Here is a 27,738-nt window from a genome sequence, read left to right as displayed (position 1 = left end):
GAATTTGAATTAAACGTGATTTAATACTGTCATAATTTACACTGTAATATCATAATCTGCCATCTGCAGCTTTGTGACAAATAATTGCAATGGCACATGATTATTTAGCCATTAATTACATAGATCTGTCTAATCAAATGTGGAAAATAGACTAACTACCACTAATAAATTTAATTTGATCTAAACTGTTTTCTGATTTTTATAGTTCATTTACATTTAGTCATAGCTAAATAGACATAGGCCTAGTTTATTCCCGGAACTAAAGTATGTAGGGTTTGTTTCTGGCGGGACCCTCATTAGTGGCGCACGCTAGGTGTTCTCTTGGCGCGTTTGTTGTGTTGCTGGCATTTTAAACTAATAAATGTTGACTGCTTTGGTAAGCCGAATTAATAATTAAAGACATATTTACATGTATGTTTTATTGGGGTTTTCAGGAGGTTATGTGCAGTTATTAACTGTATTTGTATTTTTGTCGTTTAAATGTATATGCTTTGATTAGCATTAGCTTGTGGACGCTCGCGATTTTACATGTAAATGTGCCTTATGTGTGTCTTTACAGGTATGTTTATGGCTTGCTTTCAAGTCCATATATGTTTAATTATATAAATAAAAGTAAAATACAAATACTTTTTATTTTAGTTTTTTTTTTTTGTACCGGGGTGTAAAGGAATAAGGATGGCACTCTATAGTGTTTATTCATGTATTAGTTAATGATGTGTGATATGTGCATCATGCCATGACTTTACTTGAGGGGGCACAATCATAATTAACTCATTATTAACTGAGCATATACTAACATCAACTAATGGTTTGTTAATGTATACTTATGTCATGACTTTACTTGAGGGGGCACAATCATAATTAACTCATTATTAACTAAGCATATACTAACATCAACTAATGGTTGGTTAATGTATACTTATGTCATGACTTTACTTGAGGGGGCACAATAATAATTAATTCACTGTTAACTACTTACCAAATTCAGCTCATGATTATCATTAACTTACTATCAAATACACTTGTACTAACACAACTATATAAGTATTCAGCCCAGTTAAGTGATGTTGTGTGACTTTTCAAAAAGTCAGAGAATGGAGGTACAGTATGATCACGGCCTGCGTCTGGATGGAGAGTGAACTTCTGATTCTGATCCCAGCAAACGTTCCCTGACCTTAGTTCATGTTTCCTGTTTGGTTATTTTTTTGGGAACCGATTCCTCAGGAACTGATGTAAGTCACAGTAGTTTAGTTTGATAGGAAAGAATATCACAAAAAATGTTAAGACCTTTTAAGATAAATAGTGTATTTAGTATTTTATATGTTTGATAAGGAGGATAAGTGAAAATAATGGCAAACCAATCCTGTGCCTTTCAGTGATGTTTATAATGAAGCTGCTGATGTCAGTAGTTTAAATTCTGACAATAATAAATTGTTTAAATTTATTTCAAAGTCCAAATATGTATTATTCCTTCTTATAGAGACTGTTTGATTTAGTTTACCCTAAATGTTAATTAATGCATTAATTATCAAACATGTATTAACGCGTAGTTAAGGTTGCTGTTTTCATGCATGAATCCCTATGACTCCTGTCGTAGTTAAGGATCACTCTTCATTAGTTTATATCTTAACTAATCATGAGTTCATGTTGAAGTAACTATTAACTCAGGTATTAGTTCATGGTTATTCATGTACTGTTATTGTAAAGTGTTACCCAAAACATTAATATGATTGGGACTGTCTTCTTCTTATACATGATATTATAATCGTATATACTTGTAAAATAACGTTGAGAACTGTTTGGGCTTATTTGCTGTGTTTCGGAGTTTCAATGACCTTACTTCAAGTTCATCTGTGCATGATTTGGTGCAAATACTAGTGGTAATATTATTTTTATTTTGTATTAATATCTGGAATATTTTATATAGGATGTGTTCCGATGAGTTAATTAACTTTCAGTTTATGGGTTTTTTATTCTCTTCAGCTTCAGCGTGCGCAGCACAAACAGCAATGATTAAGTCATTAAAATAAAACTTTAATATTTCTTTTAGAAAATGAATGCATTATTTTTAATAACTAGCTCTTATATTGTTCTAGTATTATTTTCATCAACACATAGTTTGATTAATAATAAGGATCATGAACAATAACAGATTTTTTGTTCATCCTGTAACAACACGCCGAAACACAGCAATTAGAATTCACAATATTTTCAAATAAATTTGTAGTTCTGACGACTGTTGAAACGGCTAACAGCACCACATATCCCAGATATATTATAAACTTGTTGTGAACCTTCTGAGAGCGTTTTGTTGGCCTTCCTCTGGTAGTTGTAGCTGCTGTCACCATAGACTTAAACAGGGCGCGCAGCTGCGACCGGTCCCAAATATGGCGGCGGGCATAGCGGAAGTGACGTCTTTGAAACCCATGTATAAAATGTTTAACAGGAAGCCAATGCAGTGTTGACAGAACTGGGCGAATATGGTCATACTTCCTAGTTCTAGCAAGAACTATAAGAGCAAATCATTAGTAACTCTAATGAGAGCAGTCTCAGTACTATGGTACGGTCTAAATCCTGACTGGAAATCCTCACAGATACTATTTCTTTCTAAAAAGGAACGTAGTTGTAATGATACTGATGGAGTATTTTATCCATCCAATAGAAAACAATTGTAGAATTTGCTTGCTTAAAAGCTAGGACTGTTTTGATACAATGTTTCATTTGGCCAATGGGAAAAGGGTTGACCATCAATTGGCAGAAGGCCATGAGAGATTAAGGTAAAAGATGTACAGTAGTTGGCATTTGGCCACCCTTACTAAGAAAATTGTCTCTTACATAAGCAACACCTGAAGTTTTGATTGATGAAATGACTATGGCAGAAAGGTCGGGGAGTACATGGGAAGGAGGTGTGAGAGCCCATATGGAAAAGTTTTGTTAAAAACATCTGTGATTCTTATATGTTCTAACAGAATATTATAAGGGACATATATGCTGCAAAAAACGCATATACAAATTGCATAATATTTATGTATTTCAATCCTATATGTCATATATGTCCAAGTTATAACTAAAGTCTTACAGATTTTCATGATGTAAAAACAGGTAAATAATACAAATTTAATAGGCCTATGAATAGTGCATCAGTATAAGGCTGTACTTCACTCATGCCTTCGCTCTTATCTTGTCCTAAGTGGAGCCCTACGCCTGTCAATCACAGTCATATAATGTATAATCATAGACTTTCAATCTCAGATGAAACACATATAAACTATACGCAAGCAAATATATTAATTTCAAAATTAACATTTTAATTACAAAACTAATTAATTAAATTAACATTTTAACGTGGGATGACACTTGGTGACTTTAGTCGCATTAGCTAGCCTATGTGAACACAAAAATCATGGACATGATTCAGATATTTTAAAGGGTCAGGGAAAAAGTCACACTTGGCTCCTTTGTGGCCAAATGACCACCATAGGAAATTAATGGGAAATACAAAAACACACAAAAACTCTGAGAATCTTTTGGTGGTACAAACTACAAATCAACCATTGTACAGAAAAAGTGCACAGCAATGAAGGGGTCACACTCTAAAATATCAAAACAGTGTGCAAAACAGACACATTACACCAGTGTGACTATAAAACAGAGCAAGTTTTTGCAAATGTGAAATATCAAGAAAATCAAGAATTCAGCCACTATGCAGGAAAAAACAGCAAGGAAGACATTTACAAGCACAAATGAACTACACTCTAAAAAATGCTGGGTTAAAAACAACCCAAGTTGGGTTGAAAATGGACAAACCCAGTGGTAGGGTTAAATGTTTGCCCAACCTGCTGGGTAGTTTTATTTAACTCAACTATGGTTTAAAAATGACTGTATTGCTTAATTAAAATTAACCCAAAGTATGTTGGAAATGAACATTTATTAATGTTCAATGAATAATTATTAAACAATAAACATTTATTAAATTGCTTATTAATACATTTATATTAATAAACTATTAAACTATTAAATTTATATTAATAAAATATTAAAGCTTACTAATCAACATTCATTCTCTGCATCTGGTTTTTAATTTCCCAACTATTTTGGGTTCATTTTGAGAAGGAGGTCTCTGCGGAACAAAAAGGGGCTGTTCCCAACTTTGGGGTGTTGTCACACGGAAATAGGTGTTTTTCAACCTCTTTACCTGATTTGCTCAAATCGAGTGGGATATTTCCGCAAAAACAAAAAGAGATATGTAAAGGTATATGAATGTAAGTGTATTGTTTAAGTTGTTTAACAGTTGTTTAATGTTTCTTTTGTGTGAATATGCTTGCTAGCTCGTTGTAAAAAGCTCCAAGCAATCTTCCACTCACTTCTAGCGATAACTATTATTAGCTAACATTCGCTATTCTATTTGATGTATATGTTAGTCACTTGATTTAGTTTTGCAGTTAGGTTGTGGCTACAGTCTGTGGTCAATAAAATGATTATAAAGTTTAAAGTCTTCAGAATCATAATTTCAGGTTAACACTTTTTTTTTTTTTTTTTTTTAAGTTTACACAAGGTCAGTAAGTCAGTAGTCTTGATGCATATAAAGCTTATACACGCTGAGGCAGTCATGTGTTTCTGTGGTTGATAGCCTATAAAAAACAAACACTGTCTAGCCTACGTATTCTCTCTGCTTGTCTGTTATAGTGCAGTGGTTATGTCATTTTAATATTATATAATACTATATAGCTTTTATGACGCAGGTATTATGTACGTGAAATTTGGCATGCGAGAGATTAAATAAAATAGGCTGTTGATCGCGTGCCTGCTCTTCTGCGTTATTCATATTGAAGAGCATTAAACAAGACTTGTAGCACAAGAAGGATCTAGCCTTAAGAAACTATTTGAGGTGAAAAAGGTGAGGTGAAAAAATACCGTAGTAATTTATAGTACGTACTATAGTGTTTTTGAACCATACTTGAATTAATTTGTTGTGGTAATTCTAAAGGCTATTGCTGTGTTAATATAACAACTATAGTAATTAACAAATTACGTTACCCAATACTGTACTATGTTTTCTTTAAACTATATTATACTACAGTACACGCAGTTAACTATAGTACAAACTAAAGTAGCCTACTACAGCCTATGCTGTATGCTGTAGCAATAATTAACAAGTGTTGTAAATACTATAATATACAGTATATTTACTGGTTCAAAAACACTATTTACTATAATTACTATAGTATTCTTACACCCCATGTCCAACCAAATGACGCCGATTGGATAAGTTCAGACAAATGACTATTTGTCTATGTAAAATATATAGCCATTGTGACAAAATTACATCCCGTGTCATTATAATTCGTAGGCTAGTTTATGCAAAATAATAATAATAAAATAAATAAATAACTAGCACTAAAAAAAACGGAGTAGGCTAATAAAACTTGCATAAATCATATATATTTCGCCCTCTCGAGCTATAAGCTACAGGTCCTGTAAAATAGTTCATACTCTTCAAAATAAATGAATGTATTATAGTAAAATGTTTCCATATATCTAGGCAGGCACTCGGGAAAAGGGAAAAACGCATAGTTTCCCTGTCACGGAAGTCAAGCATGCAGCAATATTTTATTTATTTTTCATTATCTCGACACAATTGTTTCTCGGGATTTAAACATTAAAAAAGTAGTTGTAATCATAAGAAAACAAGAAAAAAAAATAATGATGAATGGCCTTTCGTACTTTAAAAAAAAACGCATATCCCGGCTTCCGTACTTTTTTGGTTGGATCGTTATAGACATCATATAGGTAGACGCCCTATTGGCCGCTGGGCGCTGAGATTTGCGGCCGCCATCTTAGACCGGTCGTACTCCTAAGCTGCGTCCCAATTCGCCTACTTATACTACGCCCTAAAAGCATTTACTGTTTTTGTAAAGAAAAAGTACATTTTTGAGTGTGTAGCAGAAGAGTAGACAAGCTTTGGGACATACTACCTCGTCATAAATGCGTCTTTAACGGACGTTCTGTCGCTTATTTACGCAACCTATAACTGTTTAAACTACCCTGTCAATCATCTTGTCACAGTTAAAATCCTCCACATTGAATTAAATTTATTTTCCTACCGTTTCGGAGAGAAATGTAGTTGCACGTTGATCTGCCAGTCATGGGTCTTTCATGCAGAGAATTCTCATCATCTTTGCATAATGATGCATTTAAAAGTTAATGACCAAACGCATCGTTATAAAAGTTCACAATGCTGTTGCAGATGAAATATAATGTGGATAACATTTAATAAATATCTTTCGTCAGGTTATATTGATTATTAATTATTCAAGCCCCTTTATCTTAACCGCTCTGCTTAACCGTCGGACCTCGCAAGTGTTTTCCACATAACTTACTAAGTTATTCAGATCAGAAAGACGTTCGAAAGCACCTGTTAGAATGCGCTCAATGCACGAAACTTACTTTTAGCGTTAGTTAACGTTAAGTGCCTATTACCAACACAATCCAATCTGAAGTTATACATACATTGTTCGACCGGACATAACTGTTATTTGTGTTTGCGCACGTGATATCAGGAAGCAACAATACACACATGACGGCAAAGCGAGTTACCCCTCCCACTTCTGCTAGTATTACTGAGATATCTTATTTTACTGCAACTATCTGTTTCTGCTTCTTTATCAAATGTATAGTGTGTTATTTATAAATTACCTTATATCCTGCATCACATATTTTGATTTTGGACGTCTGGTCACTTTATATCTTATATCAGAATATTATAACTGTTAAGCCTACTATGAATATTAAAATACACTGAACAATGTGTCCTGTATCATAGCTAAATCGATGACCTTTGCAGCAAAAAACCCCGCGTCAAAATCCGTTAGGTATTCAGCAAGATATGATTAATTAAATGCGCTTGACAGCTCATTGCACCTGTCAAACAAGTTACACGGAGTGGAGCTGGCGACCGGTCCAAGATGGCGGCTCCACGGCTCGTCCGTGCCAATAGGCAGTAGCGTTCGATAGGGCGTCTACCTATATGATGTCTATGGTTATAAACACCTCTCTCAGTTAGTAAACACCCCAAAATTGGGAGACGCCCCTCTTTTATTCCGCAGAGACCTATACTTGTTCATTTTAAGATAGCCATATAGCAATTCTTAAAAAATAGTTGGTTAATTGGTGTAACCCGGGTAACCTATGCTACCAGCAAAGAGAAAAAAGTTAAGAAAAGGAAACAAAATCTAGAAGAAAAAGAGATTCATCCAATCACTGATCGTGCTGCAGTGAGAGACACCCCTAAGAGCCAATAGTAGCGGTGCATTCATAAGTCCCGCCCACTGGTCGCGCCGGCGCTGCTTTCAGCGTGAGCAGATGAGAGCGAGTCAGAGCAGATCAGCACAGACGGATCAGACAGTTTCTCCAGAACATCCATTGATCTAACTGGAAATGTGATTGAGTGCACTGAAAGTGGAGCTTTTGAAGTCGATGCGTCAGCCTGAAGTGTTGTCGCCGGAGACAGAGAAGAGAGAGACGTAGCGGATCTCAGCGTTTTGAAGCACTGTGAGTAATCTTCCTGGTGTGAATAAAGATATGATTCTGTTCTGCTTTAGTGAGCGAAATTTCAGATATTAATCCGAATATAATGTAAATAACATGTCGAAGTTTCTAAAATGATTAATTCTGAGCCGTTTTGAGTAAGTTACGGTAGGCCGCGTGCACACCGCGCGAGCTGAACTGATTAGCACATGGGCTAAAGCTAACACGCGTAAACATGATAATTGTGTCATGAAATGAGATAAAGAGTGATATATGAGTGTCGGTGTGCATAATTGTGGACACAGTCCAGTCATTTTATATATTCATCTGTTTACATTTATTGAGGTAAGAAGACCAATATCTAAGAAAATGAATGCGTATCATTTCCATCTCTTGTTTCTTGTTCCTTGACAGACCCAAAGGAAAAGGACAGTGATTCCCAAACCACAGAGAAATGAATGACTGTTGATGAGTATCAAGCACAACCTCAACAGAGACTCGGAAGAGGCTGAAATAATGGAGGAAAACAGAAAAATTGAGAAATGACAACAAAAAAGTAAGAAAAAATGCACATATTAGTTATTTTACTGTTTGGTGAATCAGCAGCCAGCTATCAAACTGTTTGGTGGTTTATTTTAGTAGTTTTTTTTTCTGTCTTTACACTTAAAACTTTTAAATTATTGTAGAACTGCTATTGTTTCAATATTATTATTCAACTTGCTATGTAAAGTTAAGACAAAGAACTTAAAAATGTATATGACAAGAAAACCTGAAAGTTATCCAACCTCTAACATCTGGCATGATGGCTTTGAAAATGCATCACTAACATTAAATTCATTAGCTTAAATGACCATATGTACACATAGGAGGTAGCCGAGTTGGTAAATAGGTGTAATGGCGGGCGTACACGGTGCGATTTTTGCTGTCGTACGAATTCGCATGCGATATTTATTTATTTTATTTTTTTTCTCCATCGTGTGGTAATCGTGTATACTCGTGTGGTCGCAGCTCGTATCATGTGCGAGGAATTACGAGCCGAGCAGAGTGCCTTACGAGCACCTCCCGATCATTTTTAAACATGTCAAAAAAGTTTGTGAGCTATCGGTTTGAATTCGTGACGTGTGCGGTTGAACGAGCAGATTTGTTGATCTATCTGGAGTTGACCAATCACGAACTAGGAAAACCATAGAAGAAGAAAGACGAAGATGGCAGCGCCACGGCGAATGTGGACTACTGACAAAGAGGATAAACTCGCTGAACTCTGGCAGGAACAGCGAGCGCTTTATGATGTTTCTAGCAGTGTGTACCATGACCGGGTCATTCGTGATGATATTTTACAGCAGATCGCCCAAGAGCTACAGTTATCAGGTGAGATGCTACCTGTTGTTAGCTACAGTTATGCAATGCTAGCTATAGTATACAACTAGGCTTTTTAATTCTCTCTCTCTCACACACACACACTCATGCGCATATATGGTTTAAAGGCACTCTCCATAGACGTAACGGTTTTCTGTACTGTACAAACTGTATATTCTATCCCCATACACTACCTGTACCCATCACAGAAAACTGCATGTTTAAAATTTCAATTAAACACCGTTTAGTATGTTTTTTTTTTTTTTAAGCCATTTGGTTTACGAGGGCACAGCACATGTTCTCATAAACCATGTTTACGTTGTAATACCCAAGTCATTCTAGACATTTGTGTCCCCATAAGCCATATACAAGAACACACACACACACTAGGGTGACCAAACGTCCCAGTTTCCTGTTACTGAAAAAGAACCTATATGTGTAGGAAACAGTCATGGCTCATATAAATATTTTATATGCAGTTATGAAAGAGGGAGAGCAGTTGTGTTTAACTGTAATATGTATAAACAGTATATTGTACCTTTCTCTCATATGTCAGTATAAGGGTAATAAAAAATCTGGTCACCCTAAATACACAGAGACAGCATAGTTACACATAATAATGTAACGTTGCTTTTTTTTCTGGTATTGTTTATACAGTTCAAGATGTCCAAACGAGAATGGCCACGCTCAGGACACAATTTGGAAAACTTATAAAAGAAAAAGCAAGTGGTAGTGGCTTTAAACAGCCAACAGCAAGGCAGAAGTGGATATTACAACACTTGCAGTTCCTGAAGCCCTTTGTCTTGCAGAGAGCAAGTCAATGTAGTTTGGAAGTAAGTAGATTTACTAGGGAGAGAGAAAAATGCGAGGGAAAAATAAATAGCAAGGGATAAAGATATATAGATGAGGGTTACAGGAGGACAGAGTAGGATCATTTAAGAACATAGTGTGAACAGGGAAGGCAGTTTTTATTTTCCTGGTTTACATTTGAATTGTTGCATCTTTTACAGCTTGAAGATGAAACTAGTGCTCAAGGAGGAGCAGGCAGTGATATGGAAAATGACACTGATCTGTCACCTGGTTTAGAGTGGAGTTCTTGTGACACACCTGTTGAAAAGGAACAACTTGCCTCTGGACCACATGCCTCTGGACCACCTGCCTTTGGAAATCGTCGTGCCAAGTACAGGCTTCAAAAAAATGACAGCATCGAGCAACAACTTTCAATACTCAATAAGGTTGCAGACCAAATTTCTAATAGAGAGGAAAAAGGGGAGTATTCCTTTGGGAAACAGGTTGGGGAGGAACTTAGGCGAATTAAAAACCCTGCCCTAGTACTGAGATTAAAAAGAGCTATAATGTCTCAGATTTATGATGCTCAAGAAAGTGAAATTTCTGTGCATCCTATGCAAACTCATCCAGGCTTCCCCATGTCTGGAAGTTACTTTTCTCCCCATCCTACATACATTCCTAATCCACCATCTGCAGCATCCACACCCACCCCACCCCCATGCCCTTCAATATCCCAGCCAAATTACACATTAATGCATCAGATAGAAGATACAGGGCGCAATCAGCTACAAGAGCTGTAATTGTATAATTTTTTTGCCATTATTTTGGCAAGAGTACTGTTCAAAGATGCTGTGAGCAACACAGAAAGAAACACAGAATGCTTAACTTTTGATTGGTGTAATTTTATTTAGTTTTGATTGGGATTTTTGTGTTTGAATTATTGCTATCTGTGATCTTTAATATTTTATGTTTCACTCGTTCAAAATGTTCAACATGTTAACGTTTTGTAACATGTTTGTTTTAAGGAACATGCTGCTACTAAAACAATGCTGCTAATAACTAAGAAATAAAAAATAATAGTGAAAACATAGACAAGGAAGTGCTTTTTTTTTTTTTTTTTTGCTTATCCATTAGGCATACTGATCTTGCCATGGTACACAGCCAGATGGGGAGACAAAGTATTCTTTGAGATGGTCACGTTGCTCTTTGGCAGCTATTGTTGGATTTTTCCCTCCTCCCATGTTAACTGACTGCAGGGTTATCTCTTGTCTCCATGCCCCATTGTGGAGCTGATGGTTCTCATCCTCCCAGTCAGTGTATCCATGTGGAAGGTAGGCATCTGACTGCTTGTGACGTAAGAAATTGTGCAGGCACAGTGCAGCCAAAGTGACTGTATCTGCTTTGTCAGGATTGAGGCAGATGGTTGTGTGGAAGACCCTGAAGCGGTTTGCGAGAATTCCGAAAGCATTTTCCACAACACGCCTTGCACGAGATAGCCTATAGTTGAAAATGCGTTGTTCAGGCTGTAGTCTTCTGTGAGGGTAAGGCTTCAGCAGGTCATTTCTTAGTGGGTAAGCTTCATCTCCCACAAAACAATATGGCATGATGATGTTGGTGTTTGGTAGAGCCTCAGCAGGAGGAAGGTTTAATTTTCTGTCATCCAAGGCAACTCGCAAATCAGACTGTGCAAATAAACCTGCGTCTGAAACTCTGCCTTGAACTCCCACATTTGTATAGAGAAATCTGTAATTGGCATCTACTACAGCCATCAACAGGATAGAAAACCTGGACTTGTAATTGTAGAACGTGCTGCCGCTATTGGCTGGTGGTTGAATGAAAATATGTTTCCCATCGATTGCCCCAAGGCAATGAGGAAATTGCCACTTCATGTCAAACTGTTCAGCAGTTTTCCGCCACTGTTCTTCAGAAGTTGGTGTCTGTAAACATGACAGTACCACATTAAGAATGCACCGCTCAATTGAGATGCTATCAGTATGACAATGCTTAATATAATGTTTTGTTAACATAAGTTAATGCATTGGCTAACATGAACTAACAGTGAAACTTTTTTAAAGCGTTTGTTAACTTTTCTTAATGTTACTAAAGATGAAATTATATATTTTTTGGTGTGTGTTAGATCATAGTGCATAAAAGTTGACAAATACAACTTTAATGGATTTTAATGTCTCAGTAAATCTTAAAACCAATATTAACAACTTAATATATGTTATGTTAAAGTGTTTTTTATTGTTAGTTCATGTTAACTTAAAATGTTAACTACTGTTGTAGACTGTATGGAACCTAATGTGTTACCCTTAAAATAAGTGTAACAGTGTAATAGGATATATATATATATATATATATATATATATATATATATATATATATATATATATATATATATATATATATATATATATATATATAAAATATATAAAATATATAAAATATATTTTAAAAAAGTGCTCTTTCATTTGTGAAAATAGTCAAAATAATCTGGCAATACTATTTTCTTTTTTGCATATGATTGCAAACCTTCAAATAATCCGCCTTCAAAGTGTGGTGTAGGGCTTCACAAGTTTCTTCCACAATTTTGCCAATGGTTGTGCTTCCCATGCGAAACTTAAAGCCAAGTGATTTAAAAGACTCGCCTACAATGAATAAACATGAGTAAAGAGCATTTGTCTTTATATGGGCGAAGCAATGCTAATTAATTTATACAGCACATTTCTTTCACAGAATGATAGTCAATTTTAGTCTCTCTCTCTCTCTCTCACTCACTCACTCACTCACTCACTCACTTTCACTTACACATATATATTATATATGACTTACCTGTGGCCAGAAACCTTAATGTCACTGACAGTCTCTCTTTGGCACTGATGCTCCTCCTCATGACTGTGTCTGTTCTGGTGATCAAAGGTTCAACCATGGCCAGTAACTCATAAAACTCCTACAGTCACCCGTAAAATCTCTCTGAAGCCTGTCATGTCATTCATCTGTAGAATAATTTAATCAAGTACACATATTGTATTTTATTTAAGTCTATTTACAATGCATTTCTACTGTACTGATGTAAGCATATAGCAAAAGGCCTGAAGGCAGTTTTCTGCATCATGTTGATTCTGCATCACTGCTCTCCCACAATACAATATTTATTCCTTATATAAAACATTTGGCCTGTAAAAATAGTATTTATACAATTATAATACCTAGATTATCCAGCAATTACATATATAAAAAACGATGTTACCGTATGCACAAACTTGCGTGACACGCTATGTTTATATACTTTCCCATATCTTCCACGACCACATCAAAGCATGCGCACACAGATAGACTTACCTCAAGCTGTTTTTGGAGAACAGAAAGTCCATGCTTTTGTCTGCTCTTCAGCCAAACTCTTTGCCATGCCCTTCTTTTTTTCTTTTTTATTCCTTCGCAAGCCATTGCTGCCACAAAAAAAGCAATCTCTTCCTCTGACTCCATGTTTTTGGTGCGGAACTCAGAAATCGGCAGGTCGTAAAATTGTGCCGTATATCACCACGTCCGTACGATTTTCAGATTACTCACTCGTGACGTGTGCGTGGCCATACGAAATTCCGACCATCCGAATTCGCACCGTGTACGCCCGCCTTAAGAGATTGCTTTATCATATTTTATTTTGCTATATCTTTGTTGCTAGAGCTACCAAATCTGATAAATGAAGTGAAGATGGCCCTGAAGTCTCAGTGTTCGTCAGCATCAGTCTCATGACTTGGAAGATGGGACAGGATTTGCCACAGAGTAATTACAGAGCCCTTCCAACAGAACAGGTAGTGTACTCGTTTATCTAGTCAATGAAGTGCTGAAACCCTGTTGTTGTTATTATTACTATATTCAAAGTGATCCAGTTGGAGTAAGTTTAGGTTAAAGGATTCGTTGTTTGAAATGAAAATTAGCCCCAGCTTTACTTACCCTCAAGCCATTCTTGGTGTATATGACTTTCTTCTTTCTGATGAACACAATCTGAGAAATATTAATAAATATTCTGACGCATCCAAGCTTTATAATGGCAGTGAACGGGATCAATGAGTATAAGCTGAAAAGAGTGCCTCCATACATCATAAACATACTCCACACGGCTCCAGTGGTTAATAAAGACCTTCTGAAGCAAAGCGATGCGTTTGTGTAAGAAAAATATATTTAACAAGTTATGAAGTAAAATATTTAGCTTCCGCCAGACCACAATCCATATTCAAGTTATGAAGAAAGTGTAAATTGTGATCATGTCAGTTACACTTTTTCTGTAAGTTTAATAGGGAAGGTGTAGGACGTAGCCTAAGCTTTGTGAGCTGCAAGAGTTTTACACTTTCTTTGTACGTTGAATACGGAAGGCGGAAGCTAGATATTTTACTTCATAACTTGTTTAAATATGGATATTTTTTTACATAAACGTATAGCTTCGATTCAGAAGGCCTTTTTTTAACCCCCTGGAGTCGTGTGGAGTATGGATGGATGTGGATGGAAGCACTTTCTGCAGCCTTACAGTCATTGATCACTATTACTGCCATTATAAATGCGTCAGGATATTTATAATATTTCTCAGATCATGTTCATCAGAATAAATAAAGTCATATACACCTAGGATGGCTTGAGGGTGAGTAAAGCTTGGGATAATTTTAATTTCAAAGTGAAATAATCTTTTAAGTGTCTTGCTCAGTGCCACAATAGTGGCAATTCCTGTCAAACTCACAACTTTTTGGTTCCATTGGGAAGTCCAGATCCCCAAACATGCTGCTGTTGATTTGTCTAACTTAATATGTAGTCATGGACTGTGGGCCACTTTGCTTCCTAACATCAGCAATGTTTTGCCTTTTTTTTTTGTTTGTCTCACAGGAGCAACGCTGCAGAAAGTTTCCTCATGTGGTGACCGCCAGCATTGGTACAGCAAATAATGCCAAACTTACTGAAATTAGAGGGAAGAATACACAAAAACATCTGAAAACCTTAATGGTGTTTGATGATTGATAGCCATGACAGTGTGTTCAAGGTATTTTGTTGTTGTTGTTGTTGTTGGGGTTTGTGTGTTGTTTGATATCAAGTTTTAATTTTAAATTACTCTTGTGGAGTATAATTTGATTTTCTTGTTGATTGTGTTGAAATAAAAGTATTTCTAATGTAAATTTGTGCAAGTAATTGACTGAAATCATATGATTTGTATATGCAGAGATATTGTAATATTTTATGAAATCATGTAAGATAATTATGTAGAGATATGAGGAATTAGGTGGAAGCATATAAAATCTGTATAAAATTCATATGAGCAAATGATGCAAAATTTTAATAAATCCTATGTGACTTGCATATGATTCAATCAAGAATTTTAAATGATTTGTATAGGAAATTTACTGACATTCATACACATTTTCTACTAAAGATATATGGTTGCTGTATATGAAACATACAGGTTTTTTTCATATGGGAGGAGAGCCCCCATAGATGATATCATGGAAAATAACTCTAAGAGCGAATATTACCAGCCAATGATATTACTTTGGTGTGTTTTTTAAGAGATAAGAAAAATGAATAAAACTGTGCCCCAGCTAAGGGAGCCTCAGATGCGGAGCTGGCATCTCACTTTGTTGATGTATCACATTTAAGGCCATTTTACCCACACATTGCATCAAGTAAAACGGCATATCAATCAATTCCGTTATATCTTTGATTAGTTGAGAATCATTGTTACGTCCCCATCTAGTCTAGGGTTTAAGGAACAGGTAACGGAATAAATATGGTGTGATGTGTGGAGGCAGCAAGGTGCAATTCCCAACACCAGGGCTTTAACAAAGACCAAAGGCAACTCAATATCAAAATAAACATGTTAATTTATTGTACAGATGTGGGAGGATTAAGGCTTCAAGAGGGGGCAAGGCCAAAATAACAAACATAAACCCTGAGTCGGGAAAAGAAACCTCGCAATGCAGCCTCCACACACACACTGCTCTCTTTGTGCAATGGTGCTGCTTAAATCCCCACAGCTTCCTCTCCTCCTCCAATCACATCAGATCACCAATCACTGGAGTCAGGTGGCAGCCGTTTACTTCCTGCTTATGGAAGTAGAGAGAGAGGGAAAACAGGGAGAAAGGGGAAAAAAACAAACAAAACAAAAACATACGTCCTTGGACGTAACAATCATCTTTATAAAAGTTTGGTTAAAAAAAAAAAAATCCTGAACCCTAAAAATTGATTTGTAAATGGCATGTATATTGTTTTTGCCTATACATGTCATTTCATGTCTTTTTATTGTTTTTAAACAACCGAGTCCTGGTGTCCACTACAGAGGACTTACTGTAGCATAACATATGAATAAAATATATTTAAAAAAAAAAAATCCCCATTTGTTTATCACGCTCAGAACAATGTCATGACATGAAAAATACTAAATTCAAACATCCTTTCGTTTTTTCGGGCTCTCAGTAGGAAACATTACATTGTCCATCTGATCCAAATATGTATAGGCCTATTATTAATTTTCATTCCACAAAAACACTCAATTTAATTGCAATTCAGTTGTCTCCTGTCTTTCTCAAACAATATTTAAGTTATTAACAGTTTAACTCTGCGCTGTCATGTGCCAATTCAGGACTGAAATATTACAGAGGTAGAAACCACATCAAATGTAGGGTGAATGAAGGGTGATTGGGACACAAGGTCAGATGGGAATTTATTTTCTCACCTGATGAGTGAAAAAAAAGCCTTTTTTTGCTGAGGCCTAGCTGTGAGACCGCATAATTAAAATGGGATGCCCTCATTGGTCTAACATCATGTAAGTGGGCGGGATATGCATCAAACAGGAAGTTGACCGTGAAATGCATGAACTGAGGAAAATGACATACGCTTTTGGTAGTTTTAATAATAATAAGGTCTTAAAATTGTCATAGCTACTACAAACGTTTGATAGAAACATGAATATGATGCACTACTGCTACAAAATCAGTAAAAACAATTGTTAATATCATGTTTCTATTTACAGAATTAGGTTGTTTTTATTTTGTCCCATCCACCCAAACACAAAATGTATAATTTTGGGTGATTGGGACAGTGCTTAAATGCTTTGCTAATTAAGAAACTTATTAGCCTTGCAATAGAGAACCATTGTTTATGCTCTATATGCTCTATATTCTGAAAATAGAAACATTATAGTTAAACTCTTTTTATTTTTATTTTTTATTTATTTTTATTTTTTACTGATTGCAGTAATAATTTTACTGTTGCAGTAATGAAAGGTTTGACTTTTGGACTTCAAACCTTCTTTTGATGGATTTCAAATAAATAAAGTTGAACAAACATAAACATGGACTCTTAATGATGATGAACAGAAAAGGAAATATTGCATATAAAATGATATCAAAGTATGAACTGTGCAATACAGTAAATATGCTTAAACTACCCTAAATCAATGGAAAGACGTGCTGTCCCAATCACCCAAACGTTACCAAACAAATGGTTTTGCTCAGTTTGCAGAAAAGTGTATGTCGCACATCCTTTCATTATAATATACCATCGTTTCCTCCTCAAATGGATAGTTAACATCTTCAGTATTACAGAAATGTATCATGTGTTGAGCTGATGTTTTTCATTTAAGACAAATTCAAAAACTGTCCCAATCACCCTTTTAATTCACCCTAGTAAATACATAAAAAAAAAAAATGAATAAACGGTTAAAAGAAAAAAAAAAAGTTAACTTTCAGTTTAGCGATTGTTTCCTTGAACATTTTTTGTTACTTCCCCAACATTCGTTTTATTTATTAAATTATTTATCTTCCTCGCACATTTAATTCATCGTGTATTTATTTATGCAGGAATGTGTGGAATTATTTACACATTTATTTATTTATTTATGTACAATTTTGTGGATTTATTTATTATGGTATTTATATATTTATTGTTTTTGCAGGTTTCGTCTTCCGTAAAAGATATGGATATGATTGTAAAATACATGATGAACGTCATCCTCCACTCCTTCATTAGTAAAACCATAAATGGGCTTTATTTTGATGACGCATTAGTGATACTGAAAGCTGATTGGCTTGATGGTTATATATGCGGAAAAGAGCCAATTTAATCAATCTCTAGAGTTTATAAGATGTCCGATGTATCCTCCCTTGTGCCTTTTTACACGCATTTTGGACAGAAGCAATGGCTACACGATCCATTAGACTGTAAGTGCCTTAATTGCGAAGTGGACGCTTTCGCTCAATTATGAATAGGCTAATGCAGATTCTGGACACGAATATTTCCCAGGATTTTAATAATAATAATAATAACAACAACAATAACTGTTCAGAAAGAATAAAAATTATATTTATTAAAGAAAACGTCCAAATTAAGTTTGAAACTGTCAATAAATGTGTTCCGATTCGACGTGCGCTCACGCGCTCTTCTCATGTGCACGCGCTTGCATGCGATGAGTTGCTATAGCGACGCGTGTTATGGTTATGAATTGTGACTGAATATATACACTCGAACCGATCACTGTCTGTTGGTTGAGAGACGAGGCGAATTTACAGACTTTTGCAGAGTATTTTCTGTGCGAATCTTGTGACTTTGAAGCTGTTGGAGGATTTCTGAGAAGAGACTTTTATTCTAGAAGACATCGCAGGATATATCCTTTTTATATAAAGTTATATTTTTGAAAGAGTTCCTATTATTTTTGAGGATACTTTTAGTTTATTGTTCTTCTCTTAGTTTAGAAGGAGCTTGTTTTTATTTCATTTTTTTTTTTTATTAATTTTTGTTTTGTTTTATTTTTTTATTTTCTGTGGAGGAGTATTTCTGAGGAGATTTGTATTTTACTGTATTGCATTTTGTATTGTATTTTGTATAGTTTTTATTACAGATTGCAGGAAGATGTCGATGGCTCACGTGATGGGTGAAAGAGGAGGCGAGTGCTTTAGTTTTTCACTTGTTTATGGTATGGTATGATGTACAATGATTGCCTACATTAATGTGAAAAAAATTGTGCCAGGTAACCCATTTGATCCCCCAAGTGACCAGATGAATTTGATTCCTTGCATATGAAATAAACGCTTCAATCTGAGTAACTAAAGTAACAATTTGTAATTGACCCACTGACATTGATTATTGATACAACATAACTAACTATGTGATGTTTGGAGACCCAGTTCTGATGATCAGGAGCCGCTGCCAGACCCGACCCAGGCACAGAGCCAGGAGCTTCCTGGATATTTAACACCTCTGTCTTCTGAGTCGGCTGTTTCTATGTCCGCAGGTCAGGCTGTCAGGTCCGCCGACAGCTTCGATGGATGGCTGTGCCCTCCGCTGCCAGGTCAAGTTCCTGTCGAGCCAAAGAAGACGTTACGTGGCCTAACTGCCCAGGGTGCCACGGAGGCTTCTCCTGTGAGCGAGAGCTCAACAGGTGAGATTGAAATAAGGCCGGGCGGTGTAAAGTGGACAGATCAATGGTAATTGCACTGTCTGACACACACCTGAAACACGCACACAGAAATCTTCTTCTCAGACGTCATTCTATCGTTGCTTAATTTGATGTCAGAGATGTTTCTAATAGTTGTGTTTTCAATTGTTTTCTTCATTTCAGAAAAACCTACAGAACGCAGGAAGAGGAAACAAATTCGTTCTTTCCTCAACAGGCCGTGGAAGATCTGGAGCCAGAGTCTGATCCCGAGCCACCGTCACCTCCACCAGATCTGGAGTCAGAGTCTGATCCCGAGCCACCGTCACCTCCACCAGATCCGGAGCCAGAGTCTGATCCCGAGCCACCGTCACCTGCTCCAGATCTGGAGTCAGAGTCTGATCCCGAGCCACCGTCACCTGCTCCAGATCACTCCGGCGTCAAGCCAATTAATGGTAAGTCGGCAGTGGTTATTTCTCCAACGTTATTTTGTCCGTTTTATTTTCCCCATTTTAATATGATTTTTTCGACACAACCAGCACTGATATTTTTTAAATAAAACAGTTGTTTTTCTTCCTTTCAGAAAAACCTACAGAACGCAGGAAGAGGAAAAGAATTCGTTCTTTCCTCAACAGGCTGTGGAAGGCGATGAAGCGTCCTTTCCGGTGCTGTTGCCCCTGTAGTGATGTGGATGTTGTGGAGCCTTTTGTCCCTCCACCAGATCTGGAGCCAGAGCCTGATCCCGAGCCACCGTCACCTGCTCCAGATCTGGAGCCAGAGCCTGATCCCGAGCACTGCTCCAGATCTGGAGCCAGAGCCTGATCCCGAGCCACCGTCACCTGCTCCAGATCTGGAGCCAGAGCCTGATCCCGAGCCACCGTCACCTGCTCCAGATCTGGAGCCAGAGTCTGATCCCGAGCCACCGTCACCAGAGCCTGATACCTTATATTGTTTTTCAGAGTCCTTTGAGTCTCTGTATAACGTGGGAGAGATGCTTGGATCCGGAGCATTTGGCAGGGTGTACGAGGGAACGCGCAAATTTGATGGCAAAAAGGTAAATCTTAATTTTGCTCTTGCATGCATCAAAACATATTTAAAACAATTTACACCGATGGTTTAATACTTAGTGCAAGATCAAGTGCTTGAATACTGTTACTGTTTTGATTTTTGTTGTTGCTGTTTGTTTGTTTTTTGCAGGTTGCCATCAAGCAGATGCTCAAGATTGACAACGATCGTTATCTTCATATTGTAAGTTGGCCAAAGCCTGAATATGTATTTAGTTGTTTAAGTGCAGATTACTGTAGTTGATACACCCGTAGGAAGCATCAGGTGTGAATGTGATTGACAAATAAGCCTAGAGGCACCAAATAACTTTGAGCTGAAAAGCCTCTTTTGAACGTATCTAAAAAGATCAAAGAAAAGTACATTTAAAAATGACATGTTTTCTTCCGATTTTTACCCAGCTAACCTTCTGTCTACTGCTTTTCTCTAGCCTGGGCACCCCAAACCTCTCGTTACCGAAGTGGCGCTGCTGCTGCTGATGAGGCGAGAACCCATATGCCCCTACGTCATACATCTATACGAGTGGTTTGAACATCCTCAAACGTTCACTCTCGTTATGGAGTACCCGGAACCCTGCGAGAGCCTGCATGACTTCATCACCCGTAACCCTCGACTGTGTGAACCAGCCGCACAGATCATCGTGCTACAGGCTATGATGGCGCTACTACACTGCATCGAGCGTGGTGTTTTTCACCATGACATCCATGCTCAGAATTTCCTGTGGAACAAAGACACGTTTCGTCTCAAGCTGATAGACTTTGGCTGCGGTCAGCTATTTAGTAGTGATGGCTACGAGAGCAAAATATACATCGGTGAGTATTTTGGGAGTGTGGAAACCTGAATGTAGTGACTTACTAATTATTTGTTGCTTTAAAATGTGCAAATGTCTTGCTTACAGGAGCACCGCTTTACTGCCCACCTGAAGTCCTGACCGAACCTCGCTTCCACGCCGTCCCAACAAATGTCTGGGCCCTAGGAGTCTTGTTGTATAAGATGGTGAACGGATGTCTTCCTTTTCGCAGTAGAAGAGAAATCACACAGGCCAAAATTACATTCCATAACTCCACATTATCCGAAGGTGAGTGAATAATATTGAGAACACTGATAAACACGCACGAAGCAAAGGCTCTGTACAGAAACAGTTAAAGGTGAAGTATGTAAGATTTTTTTATAACTATAGCCCAACGTATAGCGAGAGTTTGGGAAGGGGCCTTTTGAAAATATGCTTTATTTTTAAGAAACGACATACTTCACTTTTCAAGTAAAAATAAGGAACATTTTAGATGCTATTTTCATAGATGCCAAGTCACATGGTCACGACTAACCAGCTCTCTCCTGCACAGAATGTGCAGATCTGATTAGCCAGTGCCTAGCCCGGGATCCCACTAAACGGCCGACGTTAGAGCAGATGTTTCAGCATGAATGGATTACAAGTGATCTAGATTGGGGAAGTTCAAGAGATTCAATCCATCTGTGATTTCAGGTGTGAGGAAGTGTAACAGACAGAGTAGGATTATTATCATGTGTCTTCAATTCTGGATCATTTGCAGTGAGGTGTTCGTTGTAATGTTCTTGTTACAGTCAAGTCAAGCTCATTTATATAGCGCTTTATACAATACAGATTGTTTCAAAGCGGCTTTGTGCTAATAAACAGGAAAATAACAGAATCAGTGATGCAAACAGAAAATATAAAATTGTTCATGAGTTGACTTGTTCATATGATCTTTGTATATTGGACAGGAAATGACATACTTGCTGTCCTTGGTGGAAGACTTGACCCGAGGCCTGAAGTCCAACCCCAACCCGACAGGGAACTCGGAGCCCGTCCACGTCTGAGCGAGAACACGAGAGACTGCGAGACTGGAACCAAATCATCAAGTCATCACAGCCACATTTGCTTTGTTTTCAAATGAATTTTTGCTTTGTTTTTTAAAAAGTCAAGACACCTCATCTTTATTTATATAGCGCCTCGTATATGACCAATCTGTACATATGTATATATCATTTTTGAATTAAAGAAATGTTTTTTTTAAACAGTCTCGGCCTAGGAGGAACCTTTGAAGTGAAAAGGCAAAGACCTTTTTTGTGCTTCCCAAAATAAAACTAAATAAAAATGTAAATAAAACTCTACATGATATCAAATGTTTGGAGGTTTCACCATGACAACAAGAACTCTGACAGTAATTTAGTGATCAAATTTAGCACTCTTAAATATGATCAAAATGTTGTAATCATAATAACTAAACCTCAAATTGTCATAAATCAACATCTCCGTAAAATGTTATGGAGTTTCTAATAGAAATATGACTTTCTGTAACAAAACAGGGCGTTGATTTTGTACAATCGTGTTTACCCAACATCAGGCATTTTGGGAGACACAACAAGTGAATAGGGAAATTAAATATCAATATTCTCATGAAATATCAGACATTATTATGAAAATGTTGCCAATTATTGCTCCCATTATTACACTTCTTTTTTCATTACATGTTGCCCCAAGAACACATTCATATGCAAATTTGATACAGTATATAGATACAATGTATCACATTTAAGGCCATTTTACCCACACATTGCATCAAGTAAAACGGCATATCAATCAATTCCGTTATATCTTTGATTAGTTGAGAATCATTGTTATGTCCCCATCTAGTCTAGGGTTTAAGGAACAGGTAACGGAATAAATATGGTGTGATGTGTGGAGGCAGCAAGGTGCAATTCCCAACACCAGGGCTTTAACAAAGACCAAAGGCAACTCAATATCAAAATAAACATGTTAATTTATTGTACAGATGTGGGAGGATTAAGGCTTCAAGAGGGGGCAAGGCCAAAATAACAAACATAAACCCTGAGTCGGGAAAAGAAACCTCGCAATGCAGCCTCCACACACACACTGCTCTCTTTGTGCAATGGTGCTGCTTAAATCCCCACAGCTTCCTCTCCTCCTCCAATCACATCAGATCACCAATCACTGGAGTCAGGTGGCAGCCGTTTACTTCCTGCTTATGGAAGTAGAGAGAGAGGGAAAACAGGGAGAAAGGGGAAAAAAACAAACAAAACAAAAACATACGTCCTTGGACGTAACAATCATCTTTATAAAAGTTTGGTTTAAAAAAAAATCCTGAACCCTAAAAATTGATTTGTAAATGGCATGTATATTGTTTTTGCCTATACATGTCATTTCATGTCTTTTTATTGTTTTTAAACAACCGAGTCCTGGTGTCCACTACAGAGGACTTACTGTAGCATAACATATGAATAAAATATATTTAAAAAAAAAAATCCCCATTTGTTTATCACGCTCTGAACAATGTCATGACATGAAAAATACTAAATTCAAACAACCTTTCGTTTTTTCGGGCTCTCAGTAGGAAACATTACATTGTCCATCTGATCCAAATATGTATAGGCCTATTATTAATTTTCATTCCACAAAAACACTCAATTTAATTGCAATTCAGTTGTCTCCTGTCTTTCTCAAACAATATTTAAGTTATTAACAGTTTAACTCTGCGCTGTCATGTGCCAATTCAGGACTGAAATATTACAGAGGTAGAAACCACATCAAATGTAGGGTGAATGAAGGGTGATTGGGACACAAGGTCAGATGGGAATTTATTTTCTCACCTGATGAGTGAAAAAAAAGCCTTTTTTTGCTGAGGCCTAGCTGTGAGACCGCATAATTAAAATGGGATGCCCTCATTGGTCTAACATCATGTAAGTGGGCGGGATATGCATCAAACAGGAAGTTGACCGTGAAATGCATGAACTGAGGAAAATGACATACGCTTTTGGTAGTTTTAATAATAATAAGGTCTTAAAATTGTCATAGCTACTACAAACGTTTGATAGAAACATGAATATGATGCACTACTGCTACAAAATCAGTAAAAACAATTGTTAATATCATGTTTCTATTTTCAGAATTAGGTTGTTTTTATTTTGTCCCATCCACCCAAACACAAAATGTATAATTTTGGGTGATTGGGACAGTGCTTAAATGCTTTGCTAATTAAGAAACTTATTAGCCTTGCAATAGAGAACCATTGTTTATGCTCTATATGCTCTATATTCTGAAAATAGAAACATTATAGTTAAACTCTTTTTATTTTTATTTTTTATTTATTTTTATTTTTTACTGATTGCAGTAATAATTTTACTGTTGCAGTAATGAAAGGTTTGACTTTTGGACTTCAAACCTTCTTTTGATGGATTTCAAATAAATAAAGTTGAACAAACATAAACATGGACTCTTAATGATGATGAACAGAAAAGGAAATATTGCATATAAAATGATATCAAAGTATGAACTGTGCAATACAGTAAATATGCTTAAACTACCCTAAATCAATGGAAAGACGTGCTGTCCCAATCACCCAAACGTTACCAAACAAATGGTTTTGCTCAGTTTGCAGAAAAGTGTATGTCGCACATCCTTTCATTATAATATACCATCGTTTCCTCCTCAAATGGATAGTTAACATCTTCAGTATTACAGAAATGTATCATGTGTTGAGCTGATGTTTTTCATTTAAGACAAATTCAAAAACTGTCCCAATCACCCTTTTAATTCACCCTAGTAAATACATAAAAAAAAAAAAATGAATAAACGGTTAAAAGAAAAAAAAAAAGTTAACTTTCAGTTTAGCGATTGTTTCCTTGAACATTTTTTGTTACTTCCCCAACATTCGTTTTATTTATTAAATTATTTATCTTCCTCGCACATTTAATTCATCGTGTATTTATTTATGCAGGAATGTGTGGAATTATTTACACATTTATTTATTTATTTATGTACAATTTTGTGGATTTATTTATTATGGTATTTATATATTTATTGTTTTTGCAGGTTTCGTCTTCCGTAAAAGATATGGATATGATTGTAAAATACATGATGAACGTCATCCTCCACTCCTTCATTAGTAAAACCATAAATGGGCTTTATTTTGATGACGCATTAGTGATACTGAAAGCTGATTGGCTTGATGGTTATATATGCGGAAAAGAGCCAATTTAATCAATCTCTAGAGTTTATAAGATGTCCGATGTATCCTCCCTTGTGCCTTTTTACACGCATTTTGGACAGAAGCAATGGCTACACGATCCATTAGACTGTAAGTGCCTTAATTGCGAAGTGGACGCTTTCGCTCAATTATGAATAGGCTAATGCAGATTCTGGACACGAATATTTCCCAGGATTTTAATAATAATAATAATAACAACAACAATAACTGTTCAGAAAGAATAAAAATTATATTTATTAAAGAAAACGTCCAAATTAAGTTTGAAACTGTCAATAAATGTGTTCCGATTCGACGTGCGCTCACGCGCTCTTCTCATGTGCACGCGCTTGCATGCGATGAGTTGCTATAGCGACGCGTGTTATGGTTATGAATTCTGACTGAATATATACACTCGAACCGATCACTGTCTGTTGGTTGAGAGACGAGGCGAATTTACAGACTTTTGCAGAGTATTTTCTGTGCGAATCTTGTGACTTTGAAGCTGTTGGAGGATTTCTGAGAAGAGACTTTTATTCTAGAAGACATCGCAGGATATATCCTTTTTATATAAAGTTATATTTTTGAAAGAGTTCCTATTATTTTTGAGGATACTTTTAGTTTATTGTTCTTCTCTTAGTTTAGAAGGAGCTTGTTTTTATTTCATTTTTTTTTTTTTTATTAATTTTTGTTTTGTTTTATTTTTTTATTTTCTGTGGAGGAGTATTTCTGAGGAGATTTGTATTTTACTGTATTGCATTTTGTATTGTATTTTGTATAGTTTTTATTACAGATTGCAGGAAGATGTCGATGGCTCACGTGATGGGTGAAAGAGGAGGCGAGTGCTTTAGTTTTTCACTTGTTTATGGTATGGTATGATGTACAATGATTGCCTACATTAATGTGAAAAAAATTGTGCCAGGTAACCCATTTGATCCCCCAAGTGACCAGATGAATTTGATTCCTTGCATATGAAATAAACGCTTCAATCTGAGTAACTAAAGTAACAATTTGTAATTGACCCACTGACATTGATTATTGATACAACATAACTAACTATGTGATGTTTGGAGACCCAGTTCTGATGATCAGGAGCCGCTGCCAGACCCGACCCAGGCACAGAGCCAGGAGCTTCCTGGATATTTAACACCTCTGTCTTCTGAGTCGGCTGTTTCTATGTCCGCAGGTCAGGCTGTCAGGTCCGCCGACAGCTTCGATGGATGGCTGTGCCCTCCGCTGCCAGGTCAAGTTCCTGTCGAGCCAAAGAAGACGTTACGTGGCCTAACTGCCCAGGGTGCCACGGAGGCTTCTCCTGTGAGCGAGAGCTCAACAGGTGAGATTGAAATAAGGCCGGGCGGTGTAAAGTGGACAGATCAATGGTAATTGCACTGTCTGACACACACCTGAAACACGCACACAGAAATCTTCTTCTCAGACGTCATTCTATCGTTGCTTAATTTGATGTCAGAGATGTTTCTAATAGTTGTGTTTTCAATTGTTTTCTTCATTTCAGAAAAACCTACAGAACGCAGGAAGAGGAAACAAATTCGTTCTTTCCTCAACAGGCCGTGGAAGGCCGTGGAAGATCTGGAGCCAGAGTCTGATCCCGAGCCACCGTCACCTCCACCAGATCTGGAGTCAGAGTCTGATCCCGAGCCACCGTCACCTCCACCAGATCCGGAGCCAGAGTCTGATCCCGAGCCACCGTCACCTGCTCCAGATCTGGAGCCAGAGTCTGATCCCGAGCCACCGTCACCTGCTCCAGATCACTCCGGCGTCAAGCCAATTAATGGTAAGTCGGCAGTGGTTATTTCTCCAACGTTATTTTGTCAGTTTTATTTTCCCCATTTTAATATGATTTTTTCGACACAACCAGCACTGATATTTTTTAAATAAAACAGTTGTTTTTCTTCCTTTCAGAAAAACCTACAGAACGCAGGAAGAGGAAAAGAATTCGTTCTTTCCTCAACAGGCTGTGGAAGGCGATGAAGAGTCCTTTCCGGTGCTGTTGCCCCTGTAGTGATGTGGATGTTGTGGAGCCTTTTGTCCCTCCACCAGATCTGGAGCCAGAGCCTGATCCCGAGCCACCGTCACCTGCTCCAGATCTGGAGCCAGAGCCTGATCCCGAGCCACCGTCACCTGCTCCAGATCTGGAGCCAGAGTCTGATCCCGAGCCACCGTCACCTGCTCCAGATCTGGAGCCAGAGCCTGATCCCGAGCCACCGTCACCAGAGCCTGATACCTTATATTGTTTTTCAGAGTCCTTTGAGTCTCTGTATAACGTGGGAGAGATGCTTGGATCCGGAGCATTTGGCAGGGTGTACGAGGGAACGCGCAAATTTGATGGCAAAAAGGTAAATCGTAATTTTGCTCTTGCATGCATCAAAACATATTTAAAACAATTTACACCGATGGTTTAATACTTAGTGCAAGATCAAGTGCTTGAATACTGTTACTGTTTTGATTTTTGTTGTTGCTGTTTGTTTGTTTTTTGCAGGTTGCCATCAAGCAGATGCTCAAGATTGACAACGATCGTTATCTTCATATTGTAAGTTGGCCAAAGCCTGAATATGTATTTAGTTGTTTAAG

At 37.1% G+C, this 27,738-nt stretch overlaps 1 long non-coding RNA gene across 1 annotated transcript; it reads left to right on the top strand.

The window, feature by feature from the left end:
• Nucleotides 1–8,641: 8,641 nt before the first annotated feature.
• On the top strand, nucleotides 8,642–15,013 carry LOC137027543 (uncharacterized). Its single transcript, XR_010896051.1, has 4 exons — nucleotides 8,642–8,895; nucleotides 9,894–10,118; nucleotides 13,358–13,487; nucleotides 14,551–15,013. It is a non-coding gene; the product is annotated as an uncharacterized lncRNA (long non-coding RNA).
• Nucleotides 15,014–27,738: the final 12,725 nt, after the last annotated feature.

This window comes from Chanodichthys erythropterus, chromosome 10 (genome assembly GCF_024489055.1).
Source record: "Chanodichthys erythropterus isolate Z2021 chromosome 10, ASM2448905v1, whole genome shotgun sequence".
NCBI lineage: Eukaryota > Metazoa > Chordata > Actinopteri > Cypriniformes > Xenocyprididae > Chanodichthys > Chanodichthys erythropterus.
This window is presented reverse-complemented; position numbering and strand designations above follow the sequence as displayed.